General features: G+C 30.3%; 1 pseudogene; it reads right to left on the bottom strand.

The window, feature by feature from the left end:
• Positions 1-830: 830 nt before the first annotated feature.
• LOC149516869 (aspartic proteinase A3 pseudogene) overlaps positions 831-21178 on the bottom strand; it is a 32374-nt pseudogene continuing 12026 nt past the window's right edge.

Raw genomic sequence — 21178 nt, 5'->3', positions numbered from 1 at the left:
ATTTACAATTTAAAGGAAATCAGACTCAATTTAATATAAGGAAAATGCTGCAAAAAACATATTTTAATTACGAAATTTCTAGAAGCAACATTTCGAAAGGATATCTAAACAAATATTTTATATACCAACGTAAGGGTCATAATAGATTCAGCCTTCTTCATCAATTGATTTCACACCTATATCTAAATGAATAAAATCTAAGCTATTTCATTTACAAATGGAAAGAAATGATCTCAAGCTGACAGAGAGAGTGAAAGCACTCTGTCATCAGAACCAAGAAGTAAATAAAAACTCCTGTTCAAGCTCACTATTTGTGCTGCCTATGTTAAAACACATTGTAATCAAGAATGAAATGTGGCATGTATCTAAAATATATATAATGCAATAATGCAAAATTTCAACACCTTACATGTTTTTTAGGCGTATGCTTTAACAAATTTTCCTTGGGACAAAAAAATTTTGAGAATTAACTTCAATCACATTATATAACAGAAGTAGAAATTAAAAAGTGATATTTTTGATATGAGCCTTTAAGAAATTAAATGAGATTGCTAGAAAATAAGAAGAAGAACAAAGAATAGAAGAAGGATTAGAATAGAAGAAGAAGAAATTCTTAAAGAGAGAATTGAAATTTGTATTTCTTAACACAATGATTTACAATACCCTCTTTCTCCCTTTTTGAGCGGGTTTAGTAGACTATCACAATTGTTTCCGATTATTTTGGATCACACAAGCAACCATAAAATATAAGGGTCTTGTCAAAACTTAGACCTTACAAACAAATAAAAGTAAAACAAACCCAATTCAGCATACAATAACAATCCAATCCATTAATTAATTGGGCACGTAACAATACTTCCTCCGTGAAGATGATCCTTGTCCTCAAGGATCAAATGCAGCAAAATAATGTTGCACGTTAGACAAATTCTCCAAGTTGAACCTTTCATCTCGCACTGTTGGTTATCCACTTCAGAAGCTCCAATTGCTTGGTTTGTCATAGTCATCACAGTCATTGAACTTGTCAACAAAAAAGTTCCAGAATCTACAATTGTTGCTAAGCTGCCAGCGCAACATCCAATTGGTTTGTCACAAAAAAGAACATCACCGATGCCACACTGTCAATATCCTTTTTGTGTTATAAGAAGACATGCGAGCTTACCCTTGTAAAGGTTTGGATCAAATGCAACTTCACCTATTTCTTCTTTTACATTGTGGTCAAACCAAAATGAAAATACCAGTTCCTTGATAAGACCTTGTTTAATCATGTTATACCACACCGAAGTGGCATTCCCAATTGAATTCTCCTGAAACCCAAGTTCAAATATCTCATGACATTTGGCTGCTTGAGTTGTAACATCTCGCTCAGTAGTAACCTCAATAAATTCTTGATCTTTCACAACCATGTCAACGTGGTCATAACTAAAGTAACTAGAAATAGCTCCAGTGCCATAACGAATTGAAGCAGATTTCCCATTCTTTTTATATGCACTCGGCTCGATGGCCTTGTACTGGGAATGAACATAACATGCAACCAAAAGAGAGCATTTAGTTGATGGTACCCATTGATTTGAACTATATATGTCAAATATGACAGTGAACTTTTGTGGTAGATTCCAACAGCAATCTTACCATGGCAATGGGCATTCTTGTTGTAGACACCCTAATTGATCTGGACTCAAGTTCATTGGACCTAGTTCGATAAGGTCTGGGCCTAAGCCCATTGAGCTCAATTCAATGAAGGCCAAGTGGTTAGGCCCAATTGTTTGTTATTTTATTTATTTTGATTCTTATTTTGATTTTGATTTTTTATTATTTATTTATAGGATATTAGCTTAAAAAAAAAGGGAAAAAGGAAATTTTACCATGAATTTAGGGGCTGGTGTAATTGTAGAAGGATTTAATCTTTAAAAAGATAAATACCATATTTTCGGATAATTTTGAATCCCAACCAAGAGGGAATCATAATTAATCAAAAACTCTTCTGATTAATGCCTATAAATACCCATATAGAGGAACTGATTGACACAGAAAAAACACATAGAAACAAAAATAAAAAAATCACAAGTAGAAAGCAATCAAAAATTTTTTTTAAGATTTTTGGGTTTAGGGGGAAAAAAGGAATTTTTCTTGAAAAATCTGGAAAATTCCCAGATTTTGTTGATTTTTTCCCATTTTCGATGAATTTTTCAGCACTGATTGAATTTTTTGACAATGGTTTCTAGAATCCGGTAAAGATTCTGGCGAAGTTTGAATTTTAAATTTTTTTACAACCGTCCGGCGAACCAACCCAGATTCCGATGATATTTTTCAGAATCAAATTGATATTCAACCAGAGATTCAACTGGGTTAGAGAGAAGGGAGAGGAAAGAAAGGGGAAAAGAGAGAGGGAAAGTGAAATCTGAGGAAAAAGGCTAGGAGCTACCTTTTATGCAAGGCTCAAAATGATGTCATTTTCACCTTAAGAAGACCCTAGGATCTACGTGTTTTTATATGGGTAATCCGACCCGAGCGCAACCCGTTTCACCAACCCATGCCTTATTCTAGCTGAGCGGAGCTCTTGAGCCGAATTGTCGAGCTATTTTCTCTGTCGAAGCCGAGCTGCACTGAGCCATTTTATGTTTTTTTGTGCTTTTTTTTGGTATTTTTTTATTTTATTTATGTGTTTGTGTTTTAATATTTTTGTATAATTAAACTTAGAAAAAATAAAAAATTATTAAAATAACAAAATTTGAAAATAAATATTAATTATCCAATGATGGAATTTATAGAAATTTCAAATGGTAAATTTTTATAAAATTTTTAGGTGAGAAATTTTATCTAAATTTGTGCCAAATGATGGAATAATTTAGATAAAGTTTTAATAACAATAATTAATATTTATTTTCAATCCAATAAAAACCAAAACAAAATAAAAAATAAAATTTTGGTTGAAAATATTTAACAATTATCCAAAGATGAGATTTTTAGAAATTTTAAATGATAAATTTCTAAGAAATCTCTAGGTGAGAAATTTTCTTTAAATTTGTCCCAAATGGTGGAATAATATAAATGAAATTTCAATAAAAATAATTGTCATATTATTTTCTTTCCAAAAAAAAATAAAATAAAGAGAATTTCTAAATAAGCCCAAATGGTGGAAAGTTTAGAAATTCAAAAGAAAAAATATTTCTAATTTGGCTCAAATGGTGGAATAATTAGATATTTTTTGACAAAAAAATCAGAATAAAAATAATTAAACATTTTTTTGATGACGGAGCCTCTTCAAGAAAACAAATAGGATTCTTGAATACTTTTAAGGTGAGAAAATATTTTTAAAAATTCTACCAGATTGATGGAAGAATCTTATAAATTATTTTCAATATTTAACATAAAAATTTGAAACCATTAGAACCAAGACTCTATGATGAATTTAAAATAAAGTGGTACCATCATTCGAATAGGCATGTGTGGGTGCTGTAACATTCCCCACATGTAATCGAACTCTCATACTCTGTTCTAGTTAGTAGACCCGAACCTATTCTTTTAGCAACCCTTAGTCAAGCTTAGGATTTCCTTAAGAAGATAGATTCCTTAGGTGGCCAATCACACCTAGTAAGAAAGATTGGTGGCACTCCATTTTGTTAAGTTTAGCTATAGATTTATGGATCTATATATTATGACAGTTTGGTGACTTCACTAGGGATGCTATAGAGAGTTAAGCCATAAACTTTTAATCTATCTTATCCTTCAGTCTAATGGTTTTACATTGTAATTATTTGTTTGCTAACATTTTTCCTTTTTTGTCTTGTATTTTATTTTTAGGGCATGGACCTATATGTTCCTTCACACACACTATCACATGCATTTGTATTACATGAGCTCTATACCCACGCTCTGTCCCTTTTAGGAGGAAGTAAATGTGATATGATAATCTCCGCAATGGCTAATGAAATACTCTCACTCAAATTGAATCCTTTCCATTGGTAACCTGTGATGGGTGAGGATTGGACTGCCTTACTAGTTTGTGATGGACGATGATGTAAGGAACAATTTAAGAACTTTTAGTAGTAATATCACTTAACCTTGCAGATAGTGTACATTTAAAAGGCCAGCCTTAGGATAAAGCTTTCCTACCCAATGATAGATGTAACCTGAAGTTAGAACATAAGAAAAAATAGTTTGTAATCTAACTATTTTGTTTGTTTGACTTTGTGCTTTTGCATTATCATGTCATGCATCAATTTCATTGTCATTGTGCATCTGTATCATTTTCATTAAATTTCATCCATGAAAATACACATTTCATTTATGCATCAACATATCATGCATAAAGCATAGCATTTCTAATAACATAATTGTGGCGCTCAAAGTTTAAAGATAGCTCTACCAAGCAAGAACCTCACTCACCAATACAATACAAGGGCTCGAGCTAAACAGAGGGAATAAAAAAATTTCAACTGTCTCGAGAGGATAATGAAAGCCCAAGATAAGCTTAAAAGAGAATTGAATAAGTTGAATAAAGGAAAAGGTATAAAAAAAGTACTAGCCAACAAGACCATCCATCACAATAGGTGACCGACCTTCTATACCCTCTTGGTTTTGGGCCACAGCAAGCCCCCAACCCACACACAATCCACCACCACAGCAGTTTACCTATCTTGTAGGGTACACATACCTTAGAATGCCATTAGCTTCAAATCTAAGACAGTATTAGAGTTATATAAATCCTGTCTTTACCAATAAGGCAGTGGAACCAGTATCAGTCCCTAATTTAGATGATCCAGAAGAGAATGAAAAACTGAGGCCCAAGGAGAATGAGACTTTAGAAGTTTCAAAAGCTGACAGAAGATGAACTTGTTGGAGGAAAGGCTGTAAGCAATGGAAAGAATTGGTTTTTATGGTTCAGTGGATGCTATTGCGCTTTGTTTAGTCCCAAATGTAGTTATTCCTCCAAAATTAAGGTTTCAGAGTTTGAAAAGTATGATGGGACAAAATGCCCAAAGACCCACATTACCATGTATTGTCAAAAAATGATTGTCCATACTAATAATGAGAAACTACTTATGCATTTTTTTCAAGATAGCTTCATGGGCTTTGTTGCTAGGTGGTATGTCCAGTTGGATTGAACCCACATTCGTTCTTAGAGTGATATGACCCATTCGTTCTTAGAGTGATATGACCCATAACTTCATTAGTCAGTATCGACATATCATAGATTTTACCCCAGATCACCTTTTTTTACAGAATATGAAAAAGAAAATGATTAAATCATTTAAGGAATATACACAAAGGTGGATGGATATAGCTTTTCAAGTGCAACCTTCTTTAATTGAAAATGAGACTATAGTGTTGTTTGTCAGCACTTTGAAATCTCTCAATTATGAAAAAATGATAGGGAATGCAACAAAAAATTTTGTTGACATAGTGATCTCATATGAAATCATTGATAATGCCATTAAAAATGGTAAGTTTAAAAGAAGGAAAACCAAAAAGGTGCAAGAGAAGAAAGAGACTGAAGCTCAAACTGTGAGCCTTGATAAATAGTTCAGGGGATATCAACCCTATCCATCGTAAGGTTAGTCTTCGTATTATCCTACTATGAACAATATCTCACCTTACCCTTACCAACCATATCCACAACCAGCTTACTCACCAACTTACCAATTAGCCTTTCAAGTACCTACATATGATTCTAGTCATATCACTACATCAGCTTCAAAGCCTAACAACCACGCGAGTGGTTTAAGGAGATCTTGGGATAACTAAGAAAGGACACATATTGACCTTATCCCTATTATTTATATTAAGTTATTCTCAAAACTAGTCAAAAACAATTTGGTATCTTCAATTATTCTAGAACCATTGAAGCCACCTTATCCAAAATGGTACGATACTAATGCAACGTATGATTTTCATAGTGGAAACATGGGTCATTCTATTGAAACCTACCCTGTTTTCAAACATAAAGTGCAAACTTTGATCCGAAAAGGCTTAGTGAACTTTGATGAATTAAGGGGATAAGATGTCAATAAGAATCCTTCACCTGATTATACAAGGGCATAATTTTGAATAAGATGTCAAGGTTGGTTGAAAGTTGCTGGTCATTTTAGAATTTCTTTTAGAGTAATATTAGGATTTCTTTTTTGTAATAGAATTTCATTTGTTATCATTTTAATAAAAGACAAGTTGATGCATTTCATTACATTCTCTTTTTCATTTAACCATTGTTCAATGCTTTGTTACATTTCATAACTTTTCATTTCCATTCTCAAATTTTGGATGGTGAATATTTAGACAATGATAACAATAATTCTTGGATTTAATTTTGAGAATTCATTCACATTGATTTGAGGAGATTATTTGAGTAAAAGAAGCAAGCTACTGGCAGATGTGAAATAGATATATCTTAAAGATATGCAAGGATCCATGAGCTTATTTTTGTTCAATAGATGATCTTTGAAGAAAGTATTCATATTTGGGATTAAAAATAACCATCTTACTTTTACCATTTGAAAAACCATTCATTGCTACCCCTTTGAGCCTATTACGATTTCTTTTTTCTAAAGAACCCTGACCAAAGATCAGTCTCCACACGAAGGGTAATTTTTTTATTTTTTTAAAAAAGAGGTAAAGGATCGCAAAAGGTCTAAAAAATGGAAAGCAAAAAAATAAAGAAAGAGAAAAAAAAAAAAGCAAAAAAAAAAGAGAAAAAAAATGCCATACATGATTTGGGGCAAGGTAAGGAGAATCCTTTTGAGAAGAATAAGGTGAATGTAAATGAAGTGGAATGGGGTAAAATGTCAAGTTGTATCAAATGATATGAAATGATCCTTTGGTTTTGAACCCTTTAAACGCATATTTTGAGCCTATCTTATTAATTTCTTTCATGATCCCTCACTATGGCATATGTTACAACCTTTAAAAGTCTATTTGGATCAAGTGTGAATGCTCGAATTGAATGATCATGTTTTAGACTATGGCATGCTTGTATGGAACAATGAAATCATGCTACATTGTTCTAAAGATTGACGTGTGAAAAATGTCAATAATGGATGAAAAATGAAAGAAGAAAAGAAAAAAATAGAAAAAAAATGAAAAAAATAGAAAAAAATAGAAAAGATGAAAAAGAGAGAAAAAGAAGACTCAAATTGAAAATTCGAAAGGGCGATTTGGGTAGAAAAATCTTTGAATTGAAAGTTGAAAAAATAGTTCACATTAAGGAAGGGCAAAGACATCTAAAGATTTTTCAAAGCTGGGGCAAAGTTCACTAAGTTCAAAATGATTTCGTAATTCAATGGAATGAGTTTTTGAAAAAGAATCCTGTATTAATGTTTAGAATTATTTGGATATTCATTGTTTGGGTATACCATTCATCCCAATGACATGTATCCAACTTGTTTCCTTCCCCATTTATTTTTGTACTAAACTCGTTCCTCATTGATTCTTTTGTCCCAATTCACCTTGTGTTCTTCTATTCTTATATCCTTAGAATGAATCGAGAAAACGTATGAATGCATTATATATGTCATGATTTGAAATGATGATGAATGAATGACGATGTGCATAAAAGATTCTTGCATTCCTTTGAAAAAAAAATCCAAGATGATAGGGAGAAAAAAATAAATAGTGTAAAAACTTGGAAAAATGATTCGAAATGACATATGGTGTGACCAAGTAATGAATGTGGTGATGGATTGATCAATATAATTTATGAAAGGTGATCAAATGATAAGAATCAGTGGACAAGATTTATTTTAGAATGGCTAGTGCTGAGAAGCCTGTCAATGGTAATCAAGTGATGAACATAATGTGGATCAGATGACATAATTTGTTCTGGAATGGTTGTTGCTGAGAAACCTGTGAATGGTGATCGATTGATGAAAATACTATAGATCAAAAAATATAATTTATTTTGAAATGGCTAGTGCTGAAAAACTTGTGATTAAATGATACGGAGCAATGGACAAAATTTGTTCTGAAATTGCTAGTGATGAAAGGCCTGTGAATTATGGTCAAGTATCAATGGATGGAACTTATTCTAAATGGATAGTGCTGAGAAGTTGAAAAAGAGATATGAGAGATGGTGGAGTCTTGAGAACCATATTACCGTATTTAATTAGAATTTCATGATATGGACATCCGCATTACATGCATTTTGTTTGCATTGTTGTTTGGAGAATATTTAAAACTTTGGTTTGGCTATGCATTTGGATTATGCAGTAACCATTTGAATCATGGTTGGGAATAGGGCATTGTGAGAATCTAGATTATTGCATTTGCATCATTAAGAAAGTATTTGCATCATTGATCATGATATTCATTACATACAAAATTTTGACTTTGGTAAAAGTTTGGAAGTCATCTGAAAAAGAAATTTTGAATTTTTGGATGAAGTCTTTTGAGATAAAATTGTTAACCTTCAAATGAGAATCTTTGAGTCTTAAATGAGAATTTTTAAGAAATTTTCTAATGAGAATCTTTGAGTTTCAAATAAGAATCTTTGAGTTTTCAAATGAGAATCTTTGAGTCTTAAATGAGAATTTTTAAGAAATCTTCAAATCAAAATCTTTGAGTCTTCAAATGAGAATCATTGAGTTTCAAATGAGAATATTTGAGATGTGAAACCTTAAAATTCATCGAATGTGAATCTTCGAGCTAGAATAAAAAGTTTTGAACTTTTAGATGTCCAAAATTCAAATGAAAAGCTTTGAACTAAACTTTTGGATGTGAATTTCTAAATTTTTGAGTGAGAACCTTTGAACTTAGATGTGAAACTCTAAGATTTTTTGAATATGAAACTTTGAACTCGAACAAGAAGTTTTGAACTTTTGGATGTGAATCTCTAAAATTTGAATGAGAATCTTTAAATGTTGGATGCCAGTCTTGCGATTTGCAAATACGAATCTTGAGATTTTACGAATCAAATTCTTGTAAAACTAAAATTTTGATAATCAAATTTCAATGAATTCTTGTGAAGCTAAAAGGTTCTTACGAATCTGAACCTTTGATTTTCAAACTCAAATTGTGAATCTTTGAGTTTCCATTACAAATTTTTTTTAGATCTGATCATGACTCCTCTAAACATGATTGTCAATGAGCATTTTACTTTTCAAAGTCATTAAACCTCTGTTTAAAGGAGCTTTGTTTACTTAAAAAAAAAACAAAAAAAATAAAAAAAATGAAGGTGTTGGGATGATCATATATAGGGTGTCTACGTCTTTGAACAATTCCTGTTGCACAGGAAATGTACAAAGAGGGATAGTTGTAGACACCCTAATTGGTCGACCCTAAGCCCATTAGGCTTGTTCCGATAGGGTCTAGGCTTATGCCCATTGAGCCTGATTGGGGTCCAAGTGGTTAGGCCCAATTGTTTGTTACTTTATTTATTTTGATTCTTATTTTTATTTTGATTTTTATTATTTATTTATAGGATATTAGCTTTAGAAAAAAGAAAAAAGGGAAAAAGGAAATTTTGTCATGAATTTGGGGGCTGGTGCAGTTGTAAAATGATTTAATCTTTAAAAAGATATATCTCATATTTTCGGATAATTCTGAATCCCAATCAAAGAGGGAATTAGAATTGATGAGAAACTCTTCTTATCAATGCCTATAAATACCTATATAGAGGAGCTAATTGACACATAGAAAAAACACACAAAACTAGAAATAAAAAAATCACAAGCAGAAAGCAATCAAAAAGTTTTTCAAAGATTTTTGGGTTTGGGGAAAAAAGGAATTTTTTTGAAAAATTCCTAGATTTCGATGAAAGTTTCTAGTTTTCGATGAATTTTTTGATGTCGGTTGAATTTTTCGGTGACTTTTTCGATATCGGTTGAATTTTTCAACGATGGTTTCCAAAATTTGGTGAAGATACTGGCGAAGTTTAAATTTTTTGGTGACCATCTGGTGAACCAACCCAAATTTCGATGATATTTTCCAGAATCCAGTTGATATTCAACCGGAGATTCAACTGAGATAGAGAGAAGAGAGAGGAAAAAAAGGGAAGAGAGAGGGCGAAGGTGAAATATGAAGAAAAAGGTTGGGAGCTGCCTTTTATACAAGGCCTAAAACGATGATGTTTTTGCCTTAAGAAGACTTTAGGATCCGCGTGTTTTTATTCAGGTAATTCGACCCCAGTGCAACCCGCTTCACCAACTCATGCCCTAACCTAGTCGAGCTAAGCCGAGCTCTTGAGCTGAGTCACCAAGGCATTTTTTATGTTTGAAATCGAGCCGCGTCGAGCTGTTTAATTTTTTTTTTAGGTTTTTTCAGTATTTTGTTGGTATTGTTTTATTTTATTTATTTGTTTGCGTTTTAGTATTTTTATATAATTAAACTTAGAAAAAATAAAAAAATTATTAAAATAATAAATTTTGGGAATAAATATTAATTACCAATGATGGAATTTATAGAAATTTCAAATGGTAAATTTCTATAAAATTCCTAGGTGAAAATTTTGTCTAAATTTATCTCAAATAGTGGAATAATTTAGATAAAATTTCAATAACAATAATTAATATTTATTTCCAATCCAATAAAAATCAAAACAAAATAAAAAATAAATTTTTGGTTGAAAATATTTGACAATTATCCAAGGATGAGATTTTTAGAAATTTCAAATGGTAAATTTCTAAGAAATCTTTATGTGAGAAATTTTCTTTAAATTTGTCCCAAATTGTGGAATAATTTAAATGACATTTCAATAAAAATAATTGTTATATTATTTTCTTTCAAAAAAAAAGAATAAAGAGAAAATATTTCTAATTTGGCCCAAATGGTGGAATAATTAGATATTTTTTTATAAACAAAAATCAAAATAAAAATAATTAATCTTTTTTCGATTACGGAGCCTCTTCAAGAAAACAAATGGAATTCTTGTATACTGTTAAGGTGAAGAAATATTTTTAAGAATTTTACCAGATTGATGGAAGAATGTTATAAATTATTGTCAATATTTAACATAAAAATTTGAAACCATTAGAACCAAGACTCTATGATGAATTTAAAATAAAATGATACCATTATTTGGATAGGCATGTGGGGGTGCTATAACCTTATCCACATGTAACCGAACTCCCGAATCCTGTTCTGGTTTGTAGACCCGAACCTATTCTTTTAGGGTTCCTTAAGATGATAGATTCCTTAGGTGGCCAATCACACCTAAGGATTGCCAATCACACATGCCAAAATTACTCACAACACCATTCTTTTCTTAAGGTTCATTGTCATCATCATTAAGGAAAGTAATATCTTCTTTTGAGTCACTTTTATTTGTTGACACTAAATCAGAGTTACGCTAAACATTACCATGTAAAAGAAATGGTGATAAGGGCTATACAGTAGTTTGAATGGTACAGGCTACATCTGATATAGATGGTTCATAAAACCAATACTCTAAGTGTTTAGCTAATTTCAAAGCATGTGTTAAGGATTTTGGGGAAAATAATCTTATTTTTTTAAAGAGATCAAGCTTTAAATTGTTAATGAAGTGATTGGCAACATCTACTATAGGAGATTAGGTCTTTGTGGCATTTTTTTTTATGCTTAGCGGCATTTATAAATGCTATAAAAAGATTCACGACATTTACCAAAAATGCCACTAAGAGTGTCGACTATACTTGTATAAGAGAAAATAGCGAAGTTTCTCTAAAAATGCCATTAATTTAGTGGCATTTGTGTTTAAAAATGCTGCTAAATGCTAAATTTTAAGGGCATTTTCAGTAGAAAAATGCCACTAAATTTAGCAGCATTTTTTACTACAAATGTCGTTAAAATTCAGTATTTAGCGACGTTTTTAAACACAAATACTGCTAAATTAAGAAATTTACTTTTTTAAAAAAATTTCTTTTAATATTGATTATTATCATTAAATAAAAAATGTTAAAAGAAATAAAAATGAACTTAAATTCATAAAATGAATATTATAAATGTATAATTTGTTTAAATATGCATGTAATACAAAGTTTAATAATACTTGCAATTACATTCAAATTATTTTAGTACATTAACCAAAAATTTAAAATGTATGATATTGATGATTGCATAGATTTGGAATATTGCTATTTGATGAAGGATTTTTTTCACCTTGGTCATTAGTGTGCTCAAGAACCTACTTAATAAAATAATACAAGTTTTAACACTTAATAATAAGCTATTTTTATATAAAAAAAATATACATAGTTACTAAATATAATACCTGAGTTGGTGGATGATCTAGATTAGTTTTTTTAAATTGTTGTTGCACAAAATTCATAAAAAGTGTCAAATTGATCTTGCAACTGTTGAAATTTTGCACACTTTTGGTCCATTCTAGCATGTTTTCTTCAATTTTAGCACACTCATGTTCTCTTTCTACTTCCATTTGCTTGACATGTTGTTGCATAGTTTGCAACCCTTCTCTCAATATGGAGATGTCTCATGAAGATTGACTTATTGAGAATGTAAATTGCTAAGAGCTATGTCTATAGTAGCTAGATGACATTTGACCCAATTCAAGGTCTCAAACCTATCCATGTCTTTCTTGTCCAACAACTTCTGTGAAAATCCATTTTTCCAATTCTTGCATGTTGACAGAACCATCAAATGCTACTTTAATCTCAGTGGCCATTTTCTCTTTTACTTTCTCCTATAAATTAATCAGATAAAACTATCAAGTTTAATAATTAATTCATAATATATTTATATTTACTATTTGTATAAAAGAAATCTAACAAATTATCATAATTTCTTGTATTTCAACATTCAGGTAAGTTCCATCTATTTTTGTGTAGGTTAATCGAAAAAGTTCCACATGTCTAGTTTTTTTCATCCATCTCAATCTCTTATATAAAACCATATGTTATTGTTAAATACATATCAACTACAACTTATTCATGCATATCAAGCCTGTCAATGAAGTTCAAACATTCGAATAAGTTTAATATCATGTATTTAATCTATCTAAATTGTTAAAATAGAAATATAATTGTAAAATTATATTTTTACCCTTTAATAGCACAAAAATCTTAAACAAACATAAACAATAATAGCATTTTGCGTTTTCACACATATTAATCATAGAAACCAAATTCAATCATTTGGACAAGTTTAATATCATGTATTAAAGTTATCCAAACTGTTAAAAAAAATAATAATAGCAAATTTGTATTTTTTTCCTTTTAACAGAACAAAAAATCCTAAATAAAGGTAAACATCAACTTTTTCACACATATCAACTGTGAAAAATAAGTTCAATCATCCAAAAAAGTTTAATATTATGTATTGAAGCTATCCAAACTGTTAAAATAGAATAATAAATACAAATTTGCATTTTTACCTTTTAACGATCGAAAATCCTAAGTAGAAGTAAAAGCAACTTTTACACACATATCAACCGTAAAAACCAAGTTCAATCATTCGGACAAGTTTCTTATCATGTGTTGAAGCTATCCAAATTGTTAAAATAGAACAACAATAGCAATTTTGCATTTTTGCCTTTCAAGGCCATAAAAAGTCCTAAACAGACGTAAACGTTAGCTTTTTCACAGATATCAACTGTGGAAACTACGTTCAATTATTCGAACAAGTTGAATATCATGTATTGAAGCTATCCAAATTGTTAGAAAAGAACAATAACAACAATTTTGTGTTTTGCCTATTAACGGCACAAAAAGTCCTAAATAGACGTAAATGACAACTTTTTCATACATATCAACTGTAGAAACCAAGTTCAATCATTCAGAGAATTTTATTATCATGTATTGAAGCTATCCAAACTATTAAAATAGAACAATAATAGCAAATTTGCATTTTTACCTTTTGATGGCATAAAAAGTCCTAAATAGATGTAAATGTTAGCTTTTTCATATATATCAACTGTGGAAACCCAGTTCAATTATTTAGAGAAGTATAATATCATGTATTGAAGCTACCCAAATTGTTAAATAGAACAATAATAGCAAACTTTCATTTTGCCTTTTAAAAGCACAAAAAGTCCTAAATAGAGGTAAACAACTTTTTCACACATATCAACTGTAAAAACCAAGTTCAATCATTTGAACAAATTTATTGTCATATATTGAAGCTATCCAAACTATTAAAATAGAACATTAATATCAAATTTGCATTTTTGCCTTTTAACGACTTAAAAAGGTTCTAGATAGACATAAACATTAGCTTTTTCACATATATCAGCTGTAGAAACCAAGTTCAATTATTCGAACAAGTTTAATATCATGTATCGAAGCTATCAAAACTATTAAAACATAACAATAATAGCAATTTTGCATTTTGTATTTTAGCAGCATAAAAAGTCCTAAATAAAGGTAAACAACAACTTTTTCACACATCAACTATGGAAACTAAGTTCAATCATTTGAAAAAGTTTAATATCATGTATTGAAGCTATCCAAATTATTAAAATAGAATAATAATAGTAAATTTGCATTTTTTCCTTTTAACGACAAAAAAAATCCTAAATATGTGTAAATGAAAACTTTTTCACACATTTCAACCGTAGAAATCAAGTTCAATCATTCGACAAGTTTAAAATTATGTATTGAAGATATCCAAATTGTTAAAATAGAACAATAATCGCAATTTTGCAATTTTGCCTTTTAACAGCATAAAAAGTCTTAAACAGATGTAAACGTTAGTTTTTTCACATATATCAGCTGTGTCAACAAAGTTTAATTATTCAGACGAGTTTAATATCATGTATTGAAGCTACCCAAATTGTTAAAATAGAACAATAACAGCAAATTTGTATTTTTGCCTATTAATAGCACAAAAAGTCCTAAATAGACGTAAATAATAACTTTTTCGTACATATCAACTGTGGAAACCAAGTTCAATAACAAGTTTAATATCATGTACCGAAGCTATCCAAATTGTTAAAATAGAACCAAAAATAGCGAATTTGCATTTTTGCATTTTAATGACATAAAAAGTCATAAACAAACATAAACAACAACTTTTTCATATATATCAATCATGGAATCCAAGTTCAATTATTCAGATAAGTTTAATATTATGAATTGAAACTATCAAAATTGTTAAAATAGAACAATAACTATAAATTTTCATTTTTGCCTTTTAATGGCACAAAAAAGTCCTAAATAGACATAAATTGCAACTTTTCATACATATCAACAATGGAAACCAAGTTCATTTATTCGGATGAGTTTAATATCATAAATTTATCTTTTCTTTTTGCTTTCTTGCAAAACTTTTTGATCCACTTGTGTGGTTATATTTCTATTTTTTTTTTTGCTAGCAATCCCAATCTTTTCTCTTTCCTATCATAAAAAATAATTGCGTATAGAGTAGAAATACAAATATTACCAACTAAAGTCATAAAACACCTTTATTATTAAAACTAATATTAAAAGTTATTAATTAGTACCTCTCCTTTTCTTGAGAACCAAAATCTATCTAATTGTTTATATTGCCATCTATTCACATTACGAGGTAGATTTTCCGTTGTAACCTCTACAATACTATTTCAATCAAAATACTTTTTCTTCAAATTAGCTTATAGTCTTTCCATTTCTTTCACAATGACTTAAGCACAAATGAAGTTGGTATTTCAAGTACAAATCTTAACTATAATAATATAAAAAGAAAAGTTATAATCAATAAACCAAATTTAAAATAATTATTTTTTATATGTAATTAATTATACTAATACTTTAATAAAGTTTAAAGCATCAACCTTAACTTCTACTAGAACTTTATGCCATGTTTCATAGTGAATAGGCAATTTCATTCCATTATGAGCAATCATGCCTTAAAATCTAGTTAACAGTTGAGACTCTTCACCAATTGGTTACCTATCAAAATTTGCAGACACTATAATATGCTTGTTCAAAGGTAATACAAACAATTCCTTCAAAGTTGTCCAGCCTCTAGTCTTCTATTGATCATTGTTATCAACTATAAAAAATAAAAAATAGTTAGCAAATTATCAATACTTTAATTATTATAATCGAAATCTAAATATGAGATTTATGATACCTGTATTCAAATTATAAGCAGAATCAATTACCGGGATACTATCTAAATCTAAACCTCTTGTATTACCAGATCTAGTATTAGTTGAATGGTTAGAAGTGACAGAGTTAGAATCGATAGTAGGTACATTCCCTCCAAAAGATTAAGTCTATGGCCAAGGTCAATAGGTGCTGTAAATGGTTCTAAACTAATATCTCTTATATGTATTTCTTTTAGTCTACACCTTAGCATTGTAGCTTAGCTGCATCATGAAAGTGAATATATAAAAAAACATATGTCAAGAACATATATAAAGACACTGAGAAGTTAAGAAATCATAACCAACGATATATAAAAAATATATTGATTTAATTAAATTAAAAGATAATGTATGATTTACAATATAATAAATATACAAAAGTGAATGCGACGTAAATTACATACAAGCATTTACTACATTATGTTTTAAACACTCTAATTACAAAATATAGATGATCCATCATGGTTCATAAATATTGTAGACACCCTATTTCGTCCGAGAATATTTTTTCAGAATTAGGCTTCAACCATAATAGAGAGATTTTTAAGATTTAATTTCAGAATCAATTGGCATTAAAAATGATGTGGAGAGATTGTCGAGATTTAATTTCATAATCAATTCACATTAAATTGATAGGGAGAGATTTTGGGATTTGATTTCAGAATCAATTCTTATTAAAATGGAAATAAAATAAATCATAGATTTAAGGGGAATTGATTGAGCATGAATTCCTATATAAACCCGTGATCAAAGTAAGGAGATCATTCAGAGAGAAAAAAAAGAGATTATGCAAAAACTCTGCAGAGAAAAAAAAGATAAGTTTGTTTAACAACCAAGAGGTTTTAGGTCCTGGTTTTGATTTGTTTAGATTTTCTAGGATTGGGATTGGGTGTTTTTGGGTTTGAATTTCTATAGGGTTTTGCATTCTAGGGATTTTTGGGTTTAGTTTTCTAGACAATTTGTTGGGTTTTCAATAACTCCCTATCAGCATTTAGGATTTATTCATCAATTTCTAGATTAGTTAGAGAGAAGACAAAAAAATAACCATTTTAGAAATAAAGACATAAATAATTCTGAAGAAAAGTTGAGTGGTGTAGCTTTTATACATCCCCAACACAATGCCATTTTGGATAGCCTAGGATCCGCGCGTGACCCCTTGACCCTTATTCTGACCCATGTGCCGACTCGATCCGAATCGTAGGTTTTCTTTTTCTATTTTCTCCTAATTTTTTGATTTTATTTATTTTATATTTTTAACTTATTTTATTTTCAATTTCTCTTATTTTATAATTTATTCTACCTCTTTTAAAAAAGAAAATAAGACAAAAAAAATCCAAAATAAAAATGTCTTTTCAAATAGAGTTTCAAAATAAGAAAAGAAAAACCTTTCAATAACAATAATAAAAATCTTTTCAAATAAACAAAAATAATTTTTATCCTCTAAACTATTGGAAGGCTACTTTGAAGTAAGCCCTACCAAACTATTAAGAGGCTTTACAATTTTTTTGGAATAAAAATTAATAAATTTGATGACGGAGCCTCTTCAGAGTGGGACACTAGTCTCCATGAATACTCTTGAGGTGAGAAAATTATTTTGAATTGCTACCAAACTATTGGGACAATTATAAGATTAATTTTCAATATTAAATTATTTGGTAAATCATAAAAATGATCAAGGCTTGGATAATTTGAAATCAAACTAGAACCATCTTTTCGATGAGCTACAACCTTCCCCATGCATAACCAACTCCCAAACCTAACATCTATTTTTGCAGATCAGAATATGTTTCAGATGGCCAATAACACATAACCAAAAAAGATTGGTGGTGACTTTTTTCATCCATGTCTAGTGCTAGGTCGACGGATCTATACGTTATGACAGCATGGTGACTCCATTGAAAATACTAAGAGTCAAGCTAATAAATGATTTCTTATTATCCAAGCCTTGCTTAATAAGTTTGAAATTATTTTATTCCTTTTTATTGCTTATATATGCTTTATTGTTTGTTTTCCTTTTCATTGTGTATACCTACTTTTTATTCATTGCTTATATTGGCCTAATTATCTATTTATTGTATATATTTGTCATTCATTTGCATGTGCATAACATAAGCCCTCCACCTATGCACTACCCCTAGGAGGGAGTGAAGTACCTATGCCATCGTGAGATTTCATGTCTCCGTATGGGCCTACGAAACACTTTCACTAAGATTGAACCCTTTTTGCCTGAAGCCTATGATGAGTGAGGATTGGGGTGCCTTACTAGTCTGTGATGGACTATGATGTAAGGAACAGTTTGGGAATATTTTAGAATTAACCCAAATCATATATAGTTAACTTTAAAAGCCCAACCATAAATAGATCTATGTCCTTTCACTCTTTATAATTAACCCAAATTTAGGGTCATGATGTTATTTTACTTGCTTTATAGTGTTTATTTTTTATTTTTTTATTTGAGATGACTAACTGATTCTCTTGTCTTTTTTTATTTCTTTTCTTTTTATGCCTATCCATAAATATCATGTAGATTACATATTATGCTTACTAACCCTATTTTATGTATGCATGCATTCATTCTTATGCATAATTTGATAGATCCATCAACATCATTCTAAATTTGCACCATAATTGTGGGAAATCAAGGTTCAAAGATAGATCAACACAAGTATTACACTCAAGCTAGAGCCAACAAAATGGAACAAGACAATATAGACCAACTTGAAAGAATAAAAAAGACTTAAGAGATATTGGAAGGAAAATTAAGTAAAATCCTAGAGGCTTTAGAAAAATGAAATAAAGGAAAGCTAGTAGAAGAAGACATTTCACATGAAGATACTGAGCCACTATATCCTCTAAGTTTTGATCCACATCAGACTCAGACTATTTCAAGCTTTCATCAATAATAGACCACGTTCCCAAATTTCAATCAAGAAATGTTCAGAGCTATACCAATCTTATCTTCACTGAAAAAGTAGATGAGCCAATCCAAATTCCCAAAATGAATGAAACTAAAGAGAAAAAAAAGCTACAAATGGTTGTACCCCCAAAAGACTCTAAGATCAATCAAGCCATGATTACGATTGAAAAAAGATTACGGGCTATAGAGGGCATTGATTTCTATGGATCCATGGATGCTGCCAACCTTTGCCTAGTTTTAGATGTTGTGATTCTTCCAAAATTTAAGGCACTAGAATTTGAGAAGTATGATGGTACCAAGTACCCCATTACACATATCATAATGTACTATCGTAAGATGGCAACACATGCCAGTAATGAGAAACTACTAATGCATGTATTCCATGATAACTTAACTGGGTTTGCTGTAAGGTGGTATGTCCAGTTGGATAGGACTCACATTAAGTCAAAGAAAGATTTAACGCAATCTTTCATCAATCAGTATTGCCATATTATAAACATGGCTCCTGATCATCTTTCATTATAAGGTATGAAGAAAAAAGCATTTGAGTCTTTCAAAGAATATGCTCAAAGGTGGTGAGATGTTGTCGTAATGATCTAGCCTCCCTTAATAAAGAAAAAAACAAAAATACTATTTGTAAACACTCTAAAGTCATCTTACTATGAGAAGATGATAGGGAATGTGACTAAGAATTTTATCGATATGGTGATCTTAGGGGATATTATTGAAAATGCCATCAAAAGTGGTAAGCTTAAGGAAAGAAAGACTAACAATGCCAAAGAAGGTGGGATGCCTAAAAGAGAATAGGATGAAGCCCAAACAGTGAGTTTTAAATGACAACAATCTAAAAGTTATGCTCCACATCGACCATATGTTCATCTTACTTATTATCTAATAGCCAATAATGTTGCACAAGTTCTTTACCAGCCTTATCTCCTAACCGTGAACAATGCCACTCTAAGTTTTCATTAGCTAGTTTTTCAAGCACCTGTATATGGGCCTTATCCTGTTATTACACTAGTTCTAAGGTTTAACAATCAAGCGAGTGGTTTAAGAAGATCCAAGGGCAATAAAAAGAGAGCTCATATTGATCCTATCTCCATAACCTATACTAAGCTATTTCCAAAACTAGTCATGAGTGACATAGTATCCCTAATCTTTTTGGAACCATTGAAGTAACCCTATCCCAAATGGTACAATATTAATACCACATGTGACTATCATAATGGGAATGTGGGTCACTCTATAGAAACTTGTTCTACTTTTAAGCATAAGGTACAAAGTTTGATTCGAGTGGGCTTGATAAGCTTTAATGAGTCAGGAGAGCTAAATATCCATAAAGGCTTTTTGCCCAATCATCTAGGGGCATGACTTTGGGAAGGCTTATTGAAACTGATTATCATCTTAGGATTTTTTAAGAATATGGATCTCTTTTATGAGCTTGGATTTTAGTTTATTTTTCATCATTTTAATAAAAATAACAGATATGATGTGTTTTCATGACATTCCTCTTTTGTGTGAATCACATTATTTACTTTTACCTTCTCATACCTTTTTTTCATATCCATTATTTAATTCCAAATAATGAATGTTCAGATAGACAGAATGATAATTCAGATTTGATTTTGAAAACATCATTTACGATGGTTTGATTGATAGATAAAGATTGTTGATTCATTGGAACTACTAAATAAAAAGAAGATAAATCTGGTGAAGAATTTTAGAAGTGATGTGACAAATGATCTGTGAGATTGTTCACTCACAAGCTTGCTCCTAGTCGATGAATGTTTTTCATTGAGAGTATTCATGTTCGAAATGAGAAATTACCATTTTTCTTCAATCTTTCAATAAATAAAATTATCCCTTGCTACCCCATTTAAGCCTATTGAAAATTTTTTTAAAAAACCTTAACCAAGGATCACCCCCCACTAGGGACAAAGTTTGAAAAATTTATTCATCCTTAGGGCCAAAGCTTTTTTGTGATCAAGTTTTCTTGACAAATGAAAAAAATAAAAAAAAGGGAAAAAAGTGATGGGCAAAATGTCAATATGCTCCACCAAAAAAAAAAAAGAAAAAGAAAAAAGAAATTGATAGGGCAAAATGCCAATGTGCTCTACAAAAAAAAAGAAAAAAAATTGATGGGGCAAAATGTCAGAGTGTTCCACTTGAAAAAATGATCATTGATTTCATTACCCTCTAAATACTATTTGGGCCTATTTTATCCCTTTCTTTGGCATCCCTTTACCCTAGCCTACATTACGTACCTTAAAAGT

Source organism: Durio zibethinus, chromosome 9, assembly GCF_047325235.1.
Source record: "Durio zibethinus cultivar Kanyao isolate XHJ-2024 chromosome 9, ASM4732523v1, whole genome shotgun sequence".
Lineage (NCBI taxonomy): Eukaryota > Viridiplantae > Streptophyta > Magnoliopsida > Malvales > Malvaceae > Durio > Durio zibethinus.
The sequence above is the reverse complement of the archived record's forward strand: the minus strand, read 5'-3'. Positions and strand labels throughout refer to the sequence as shown.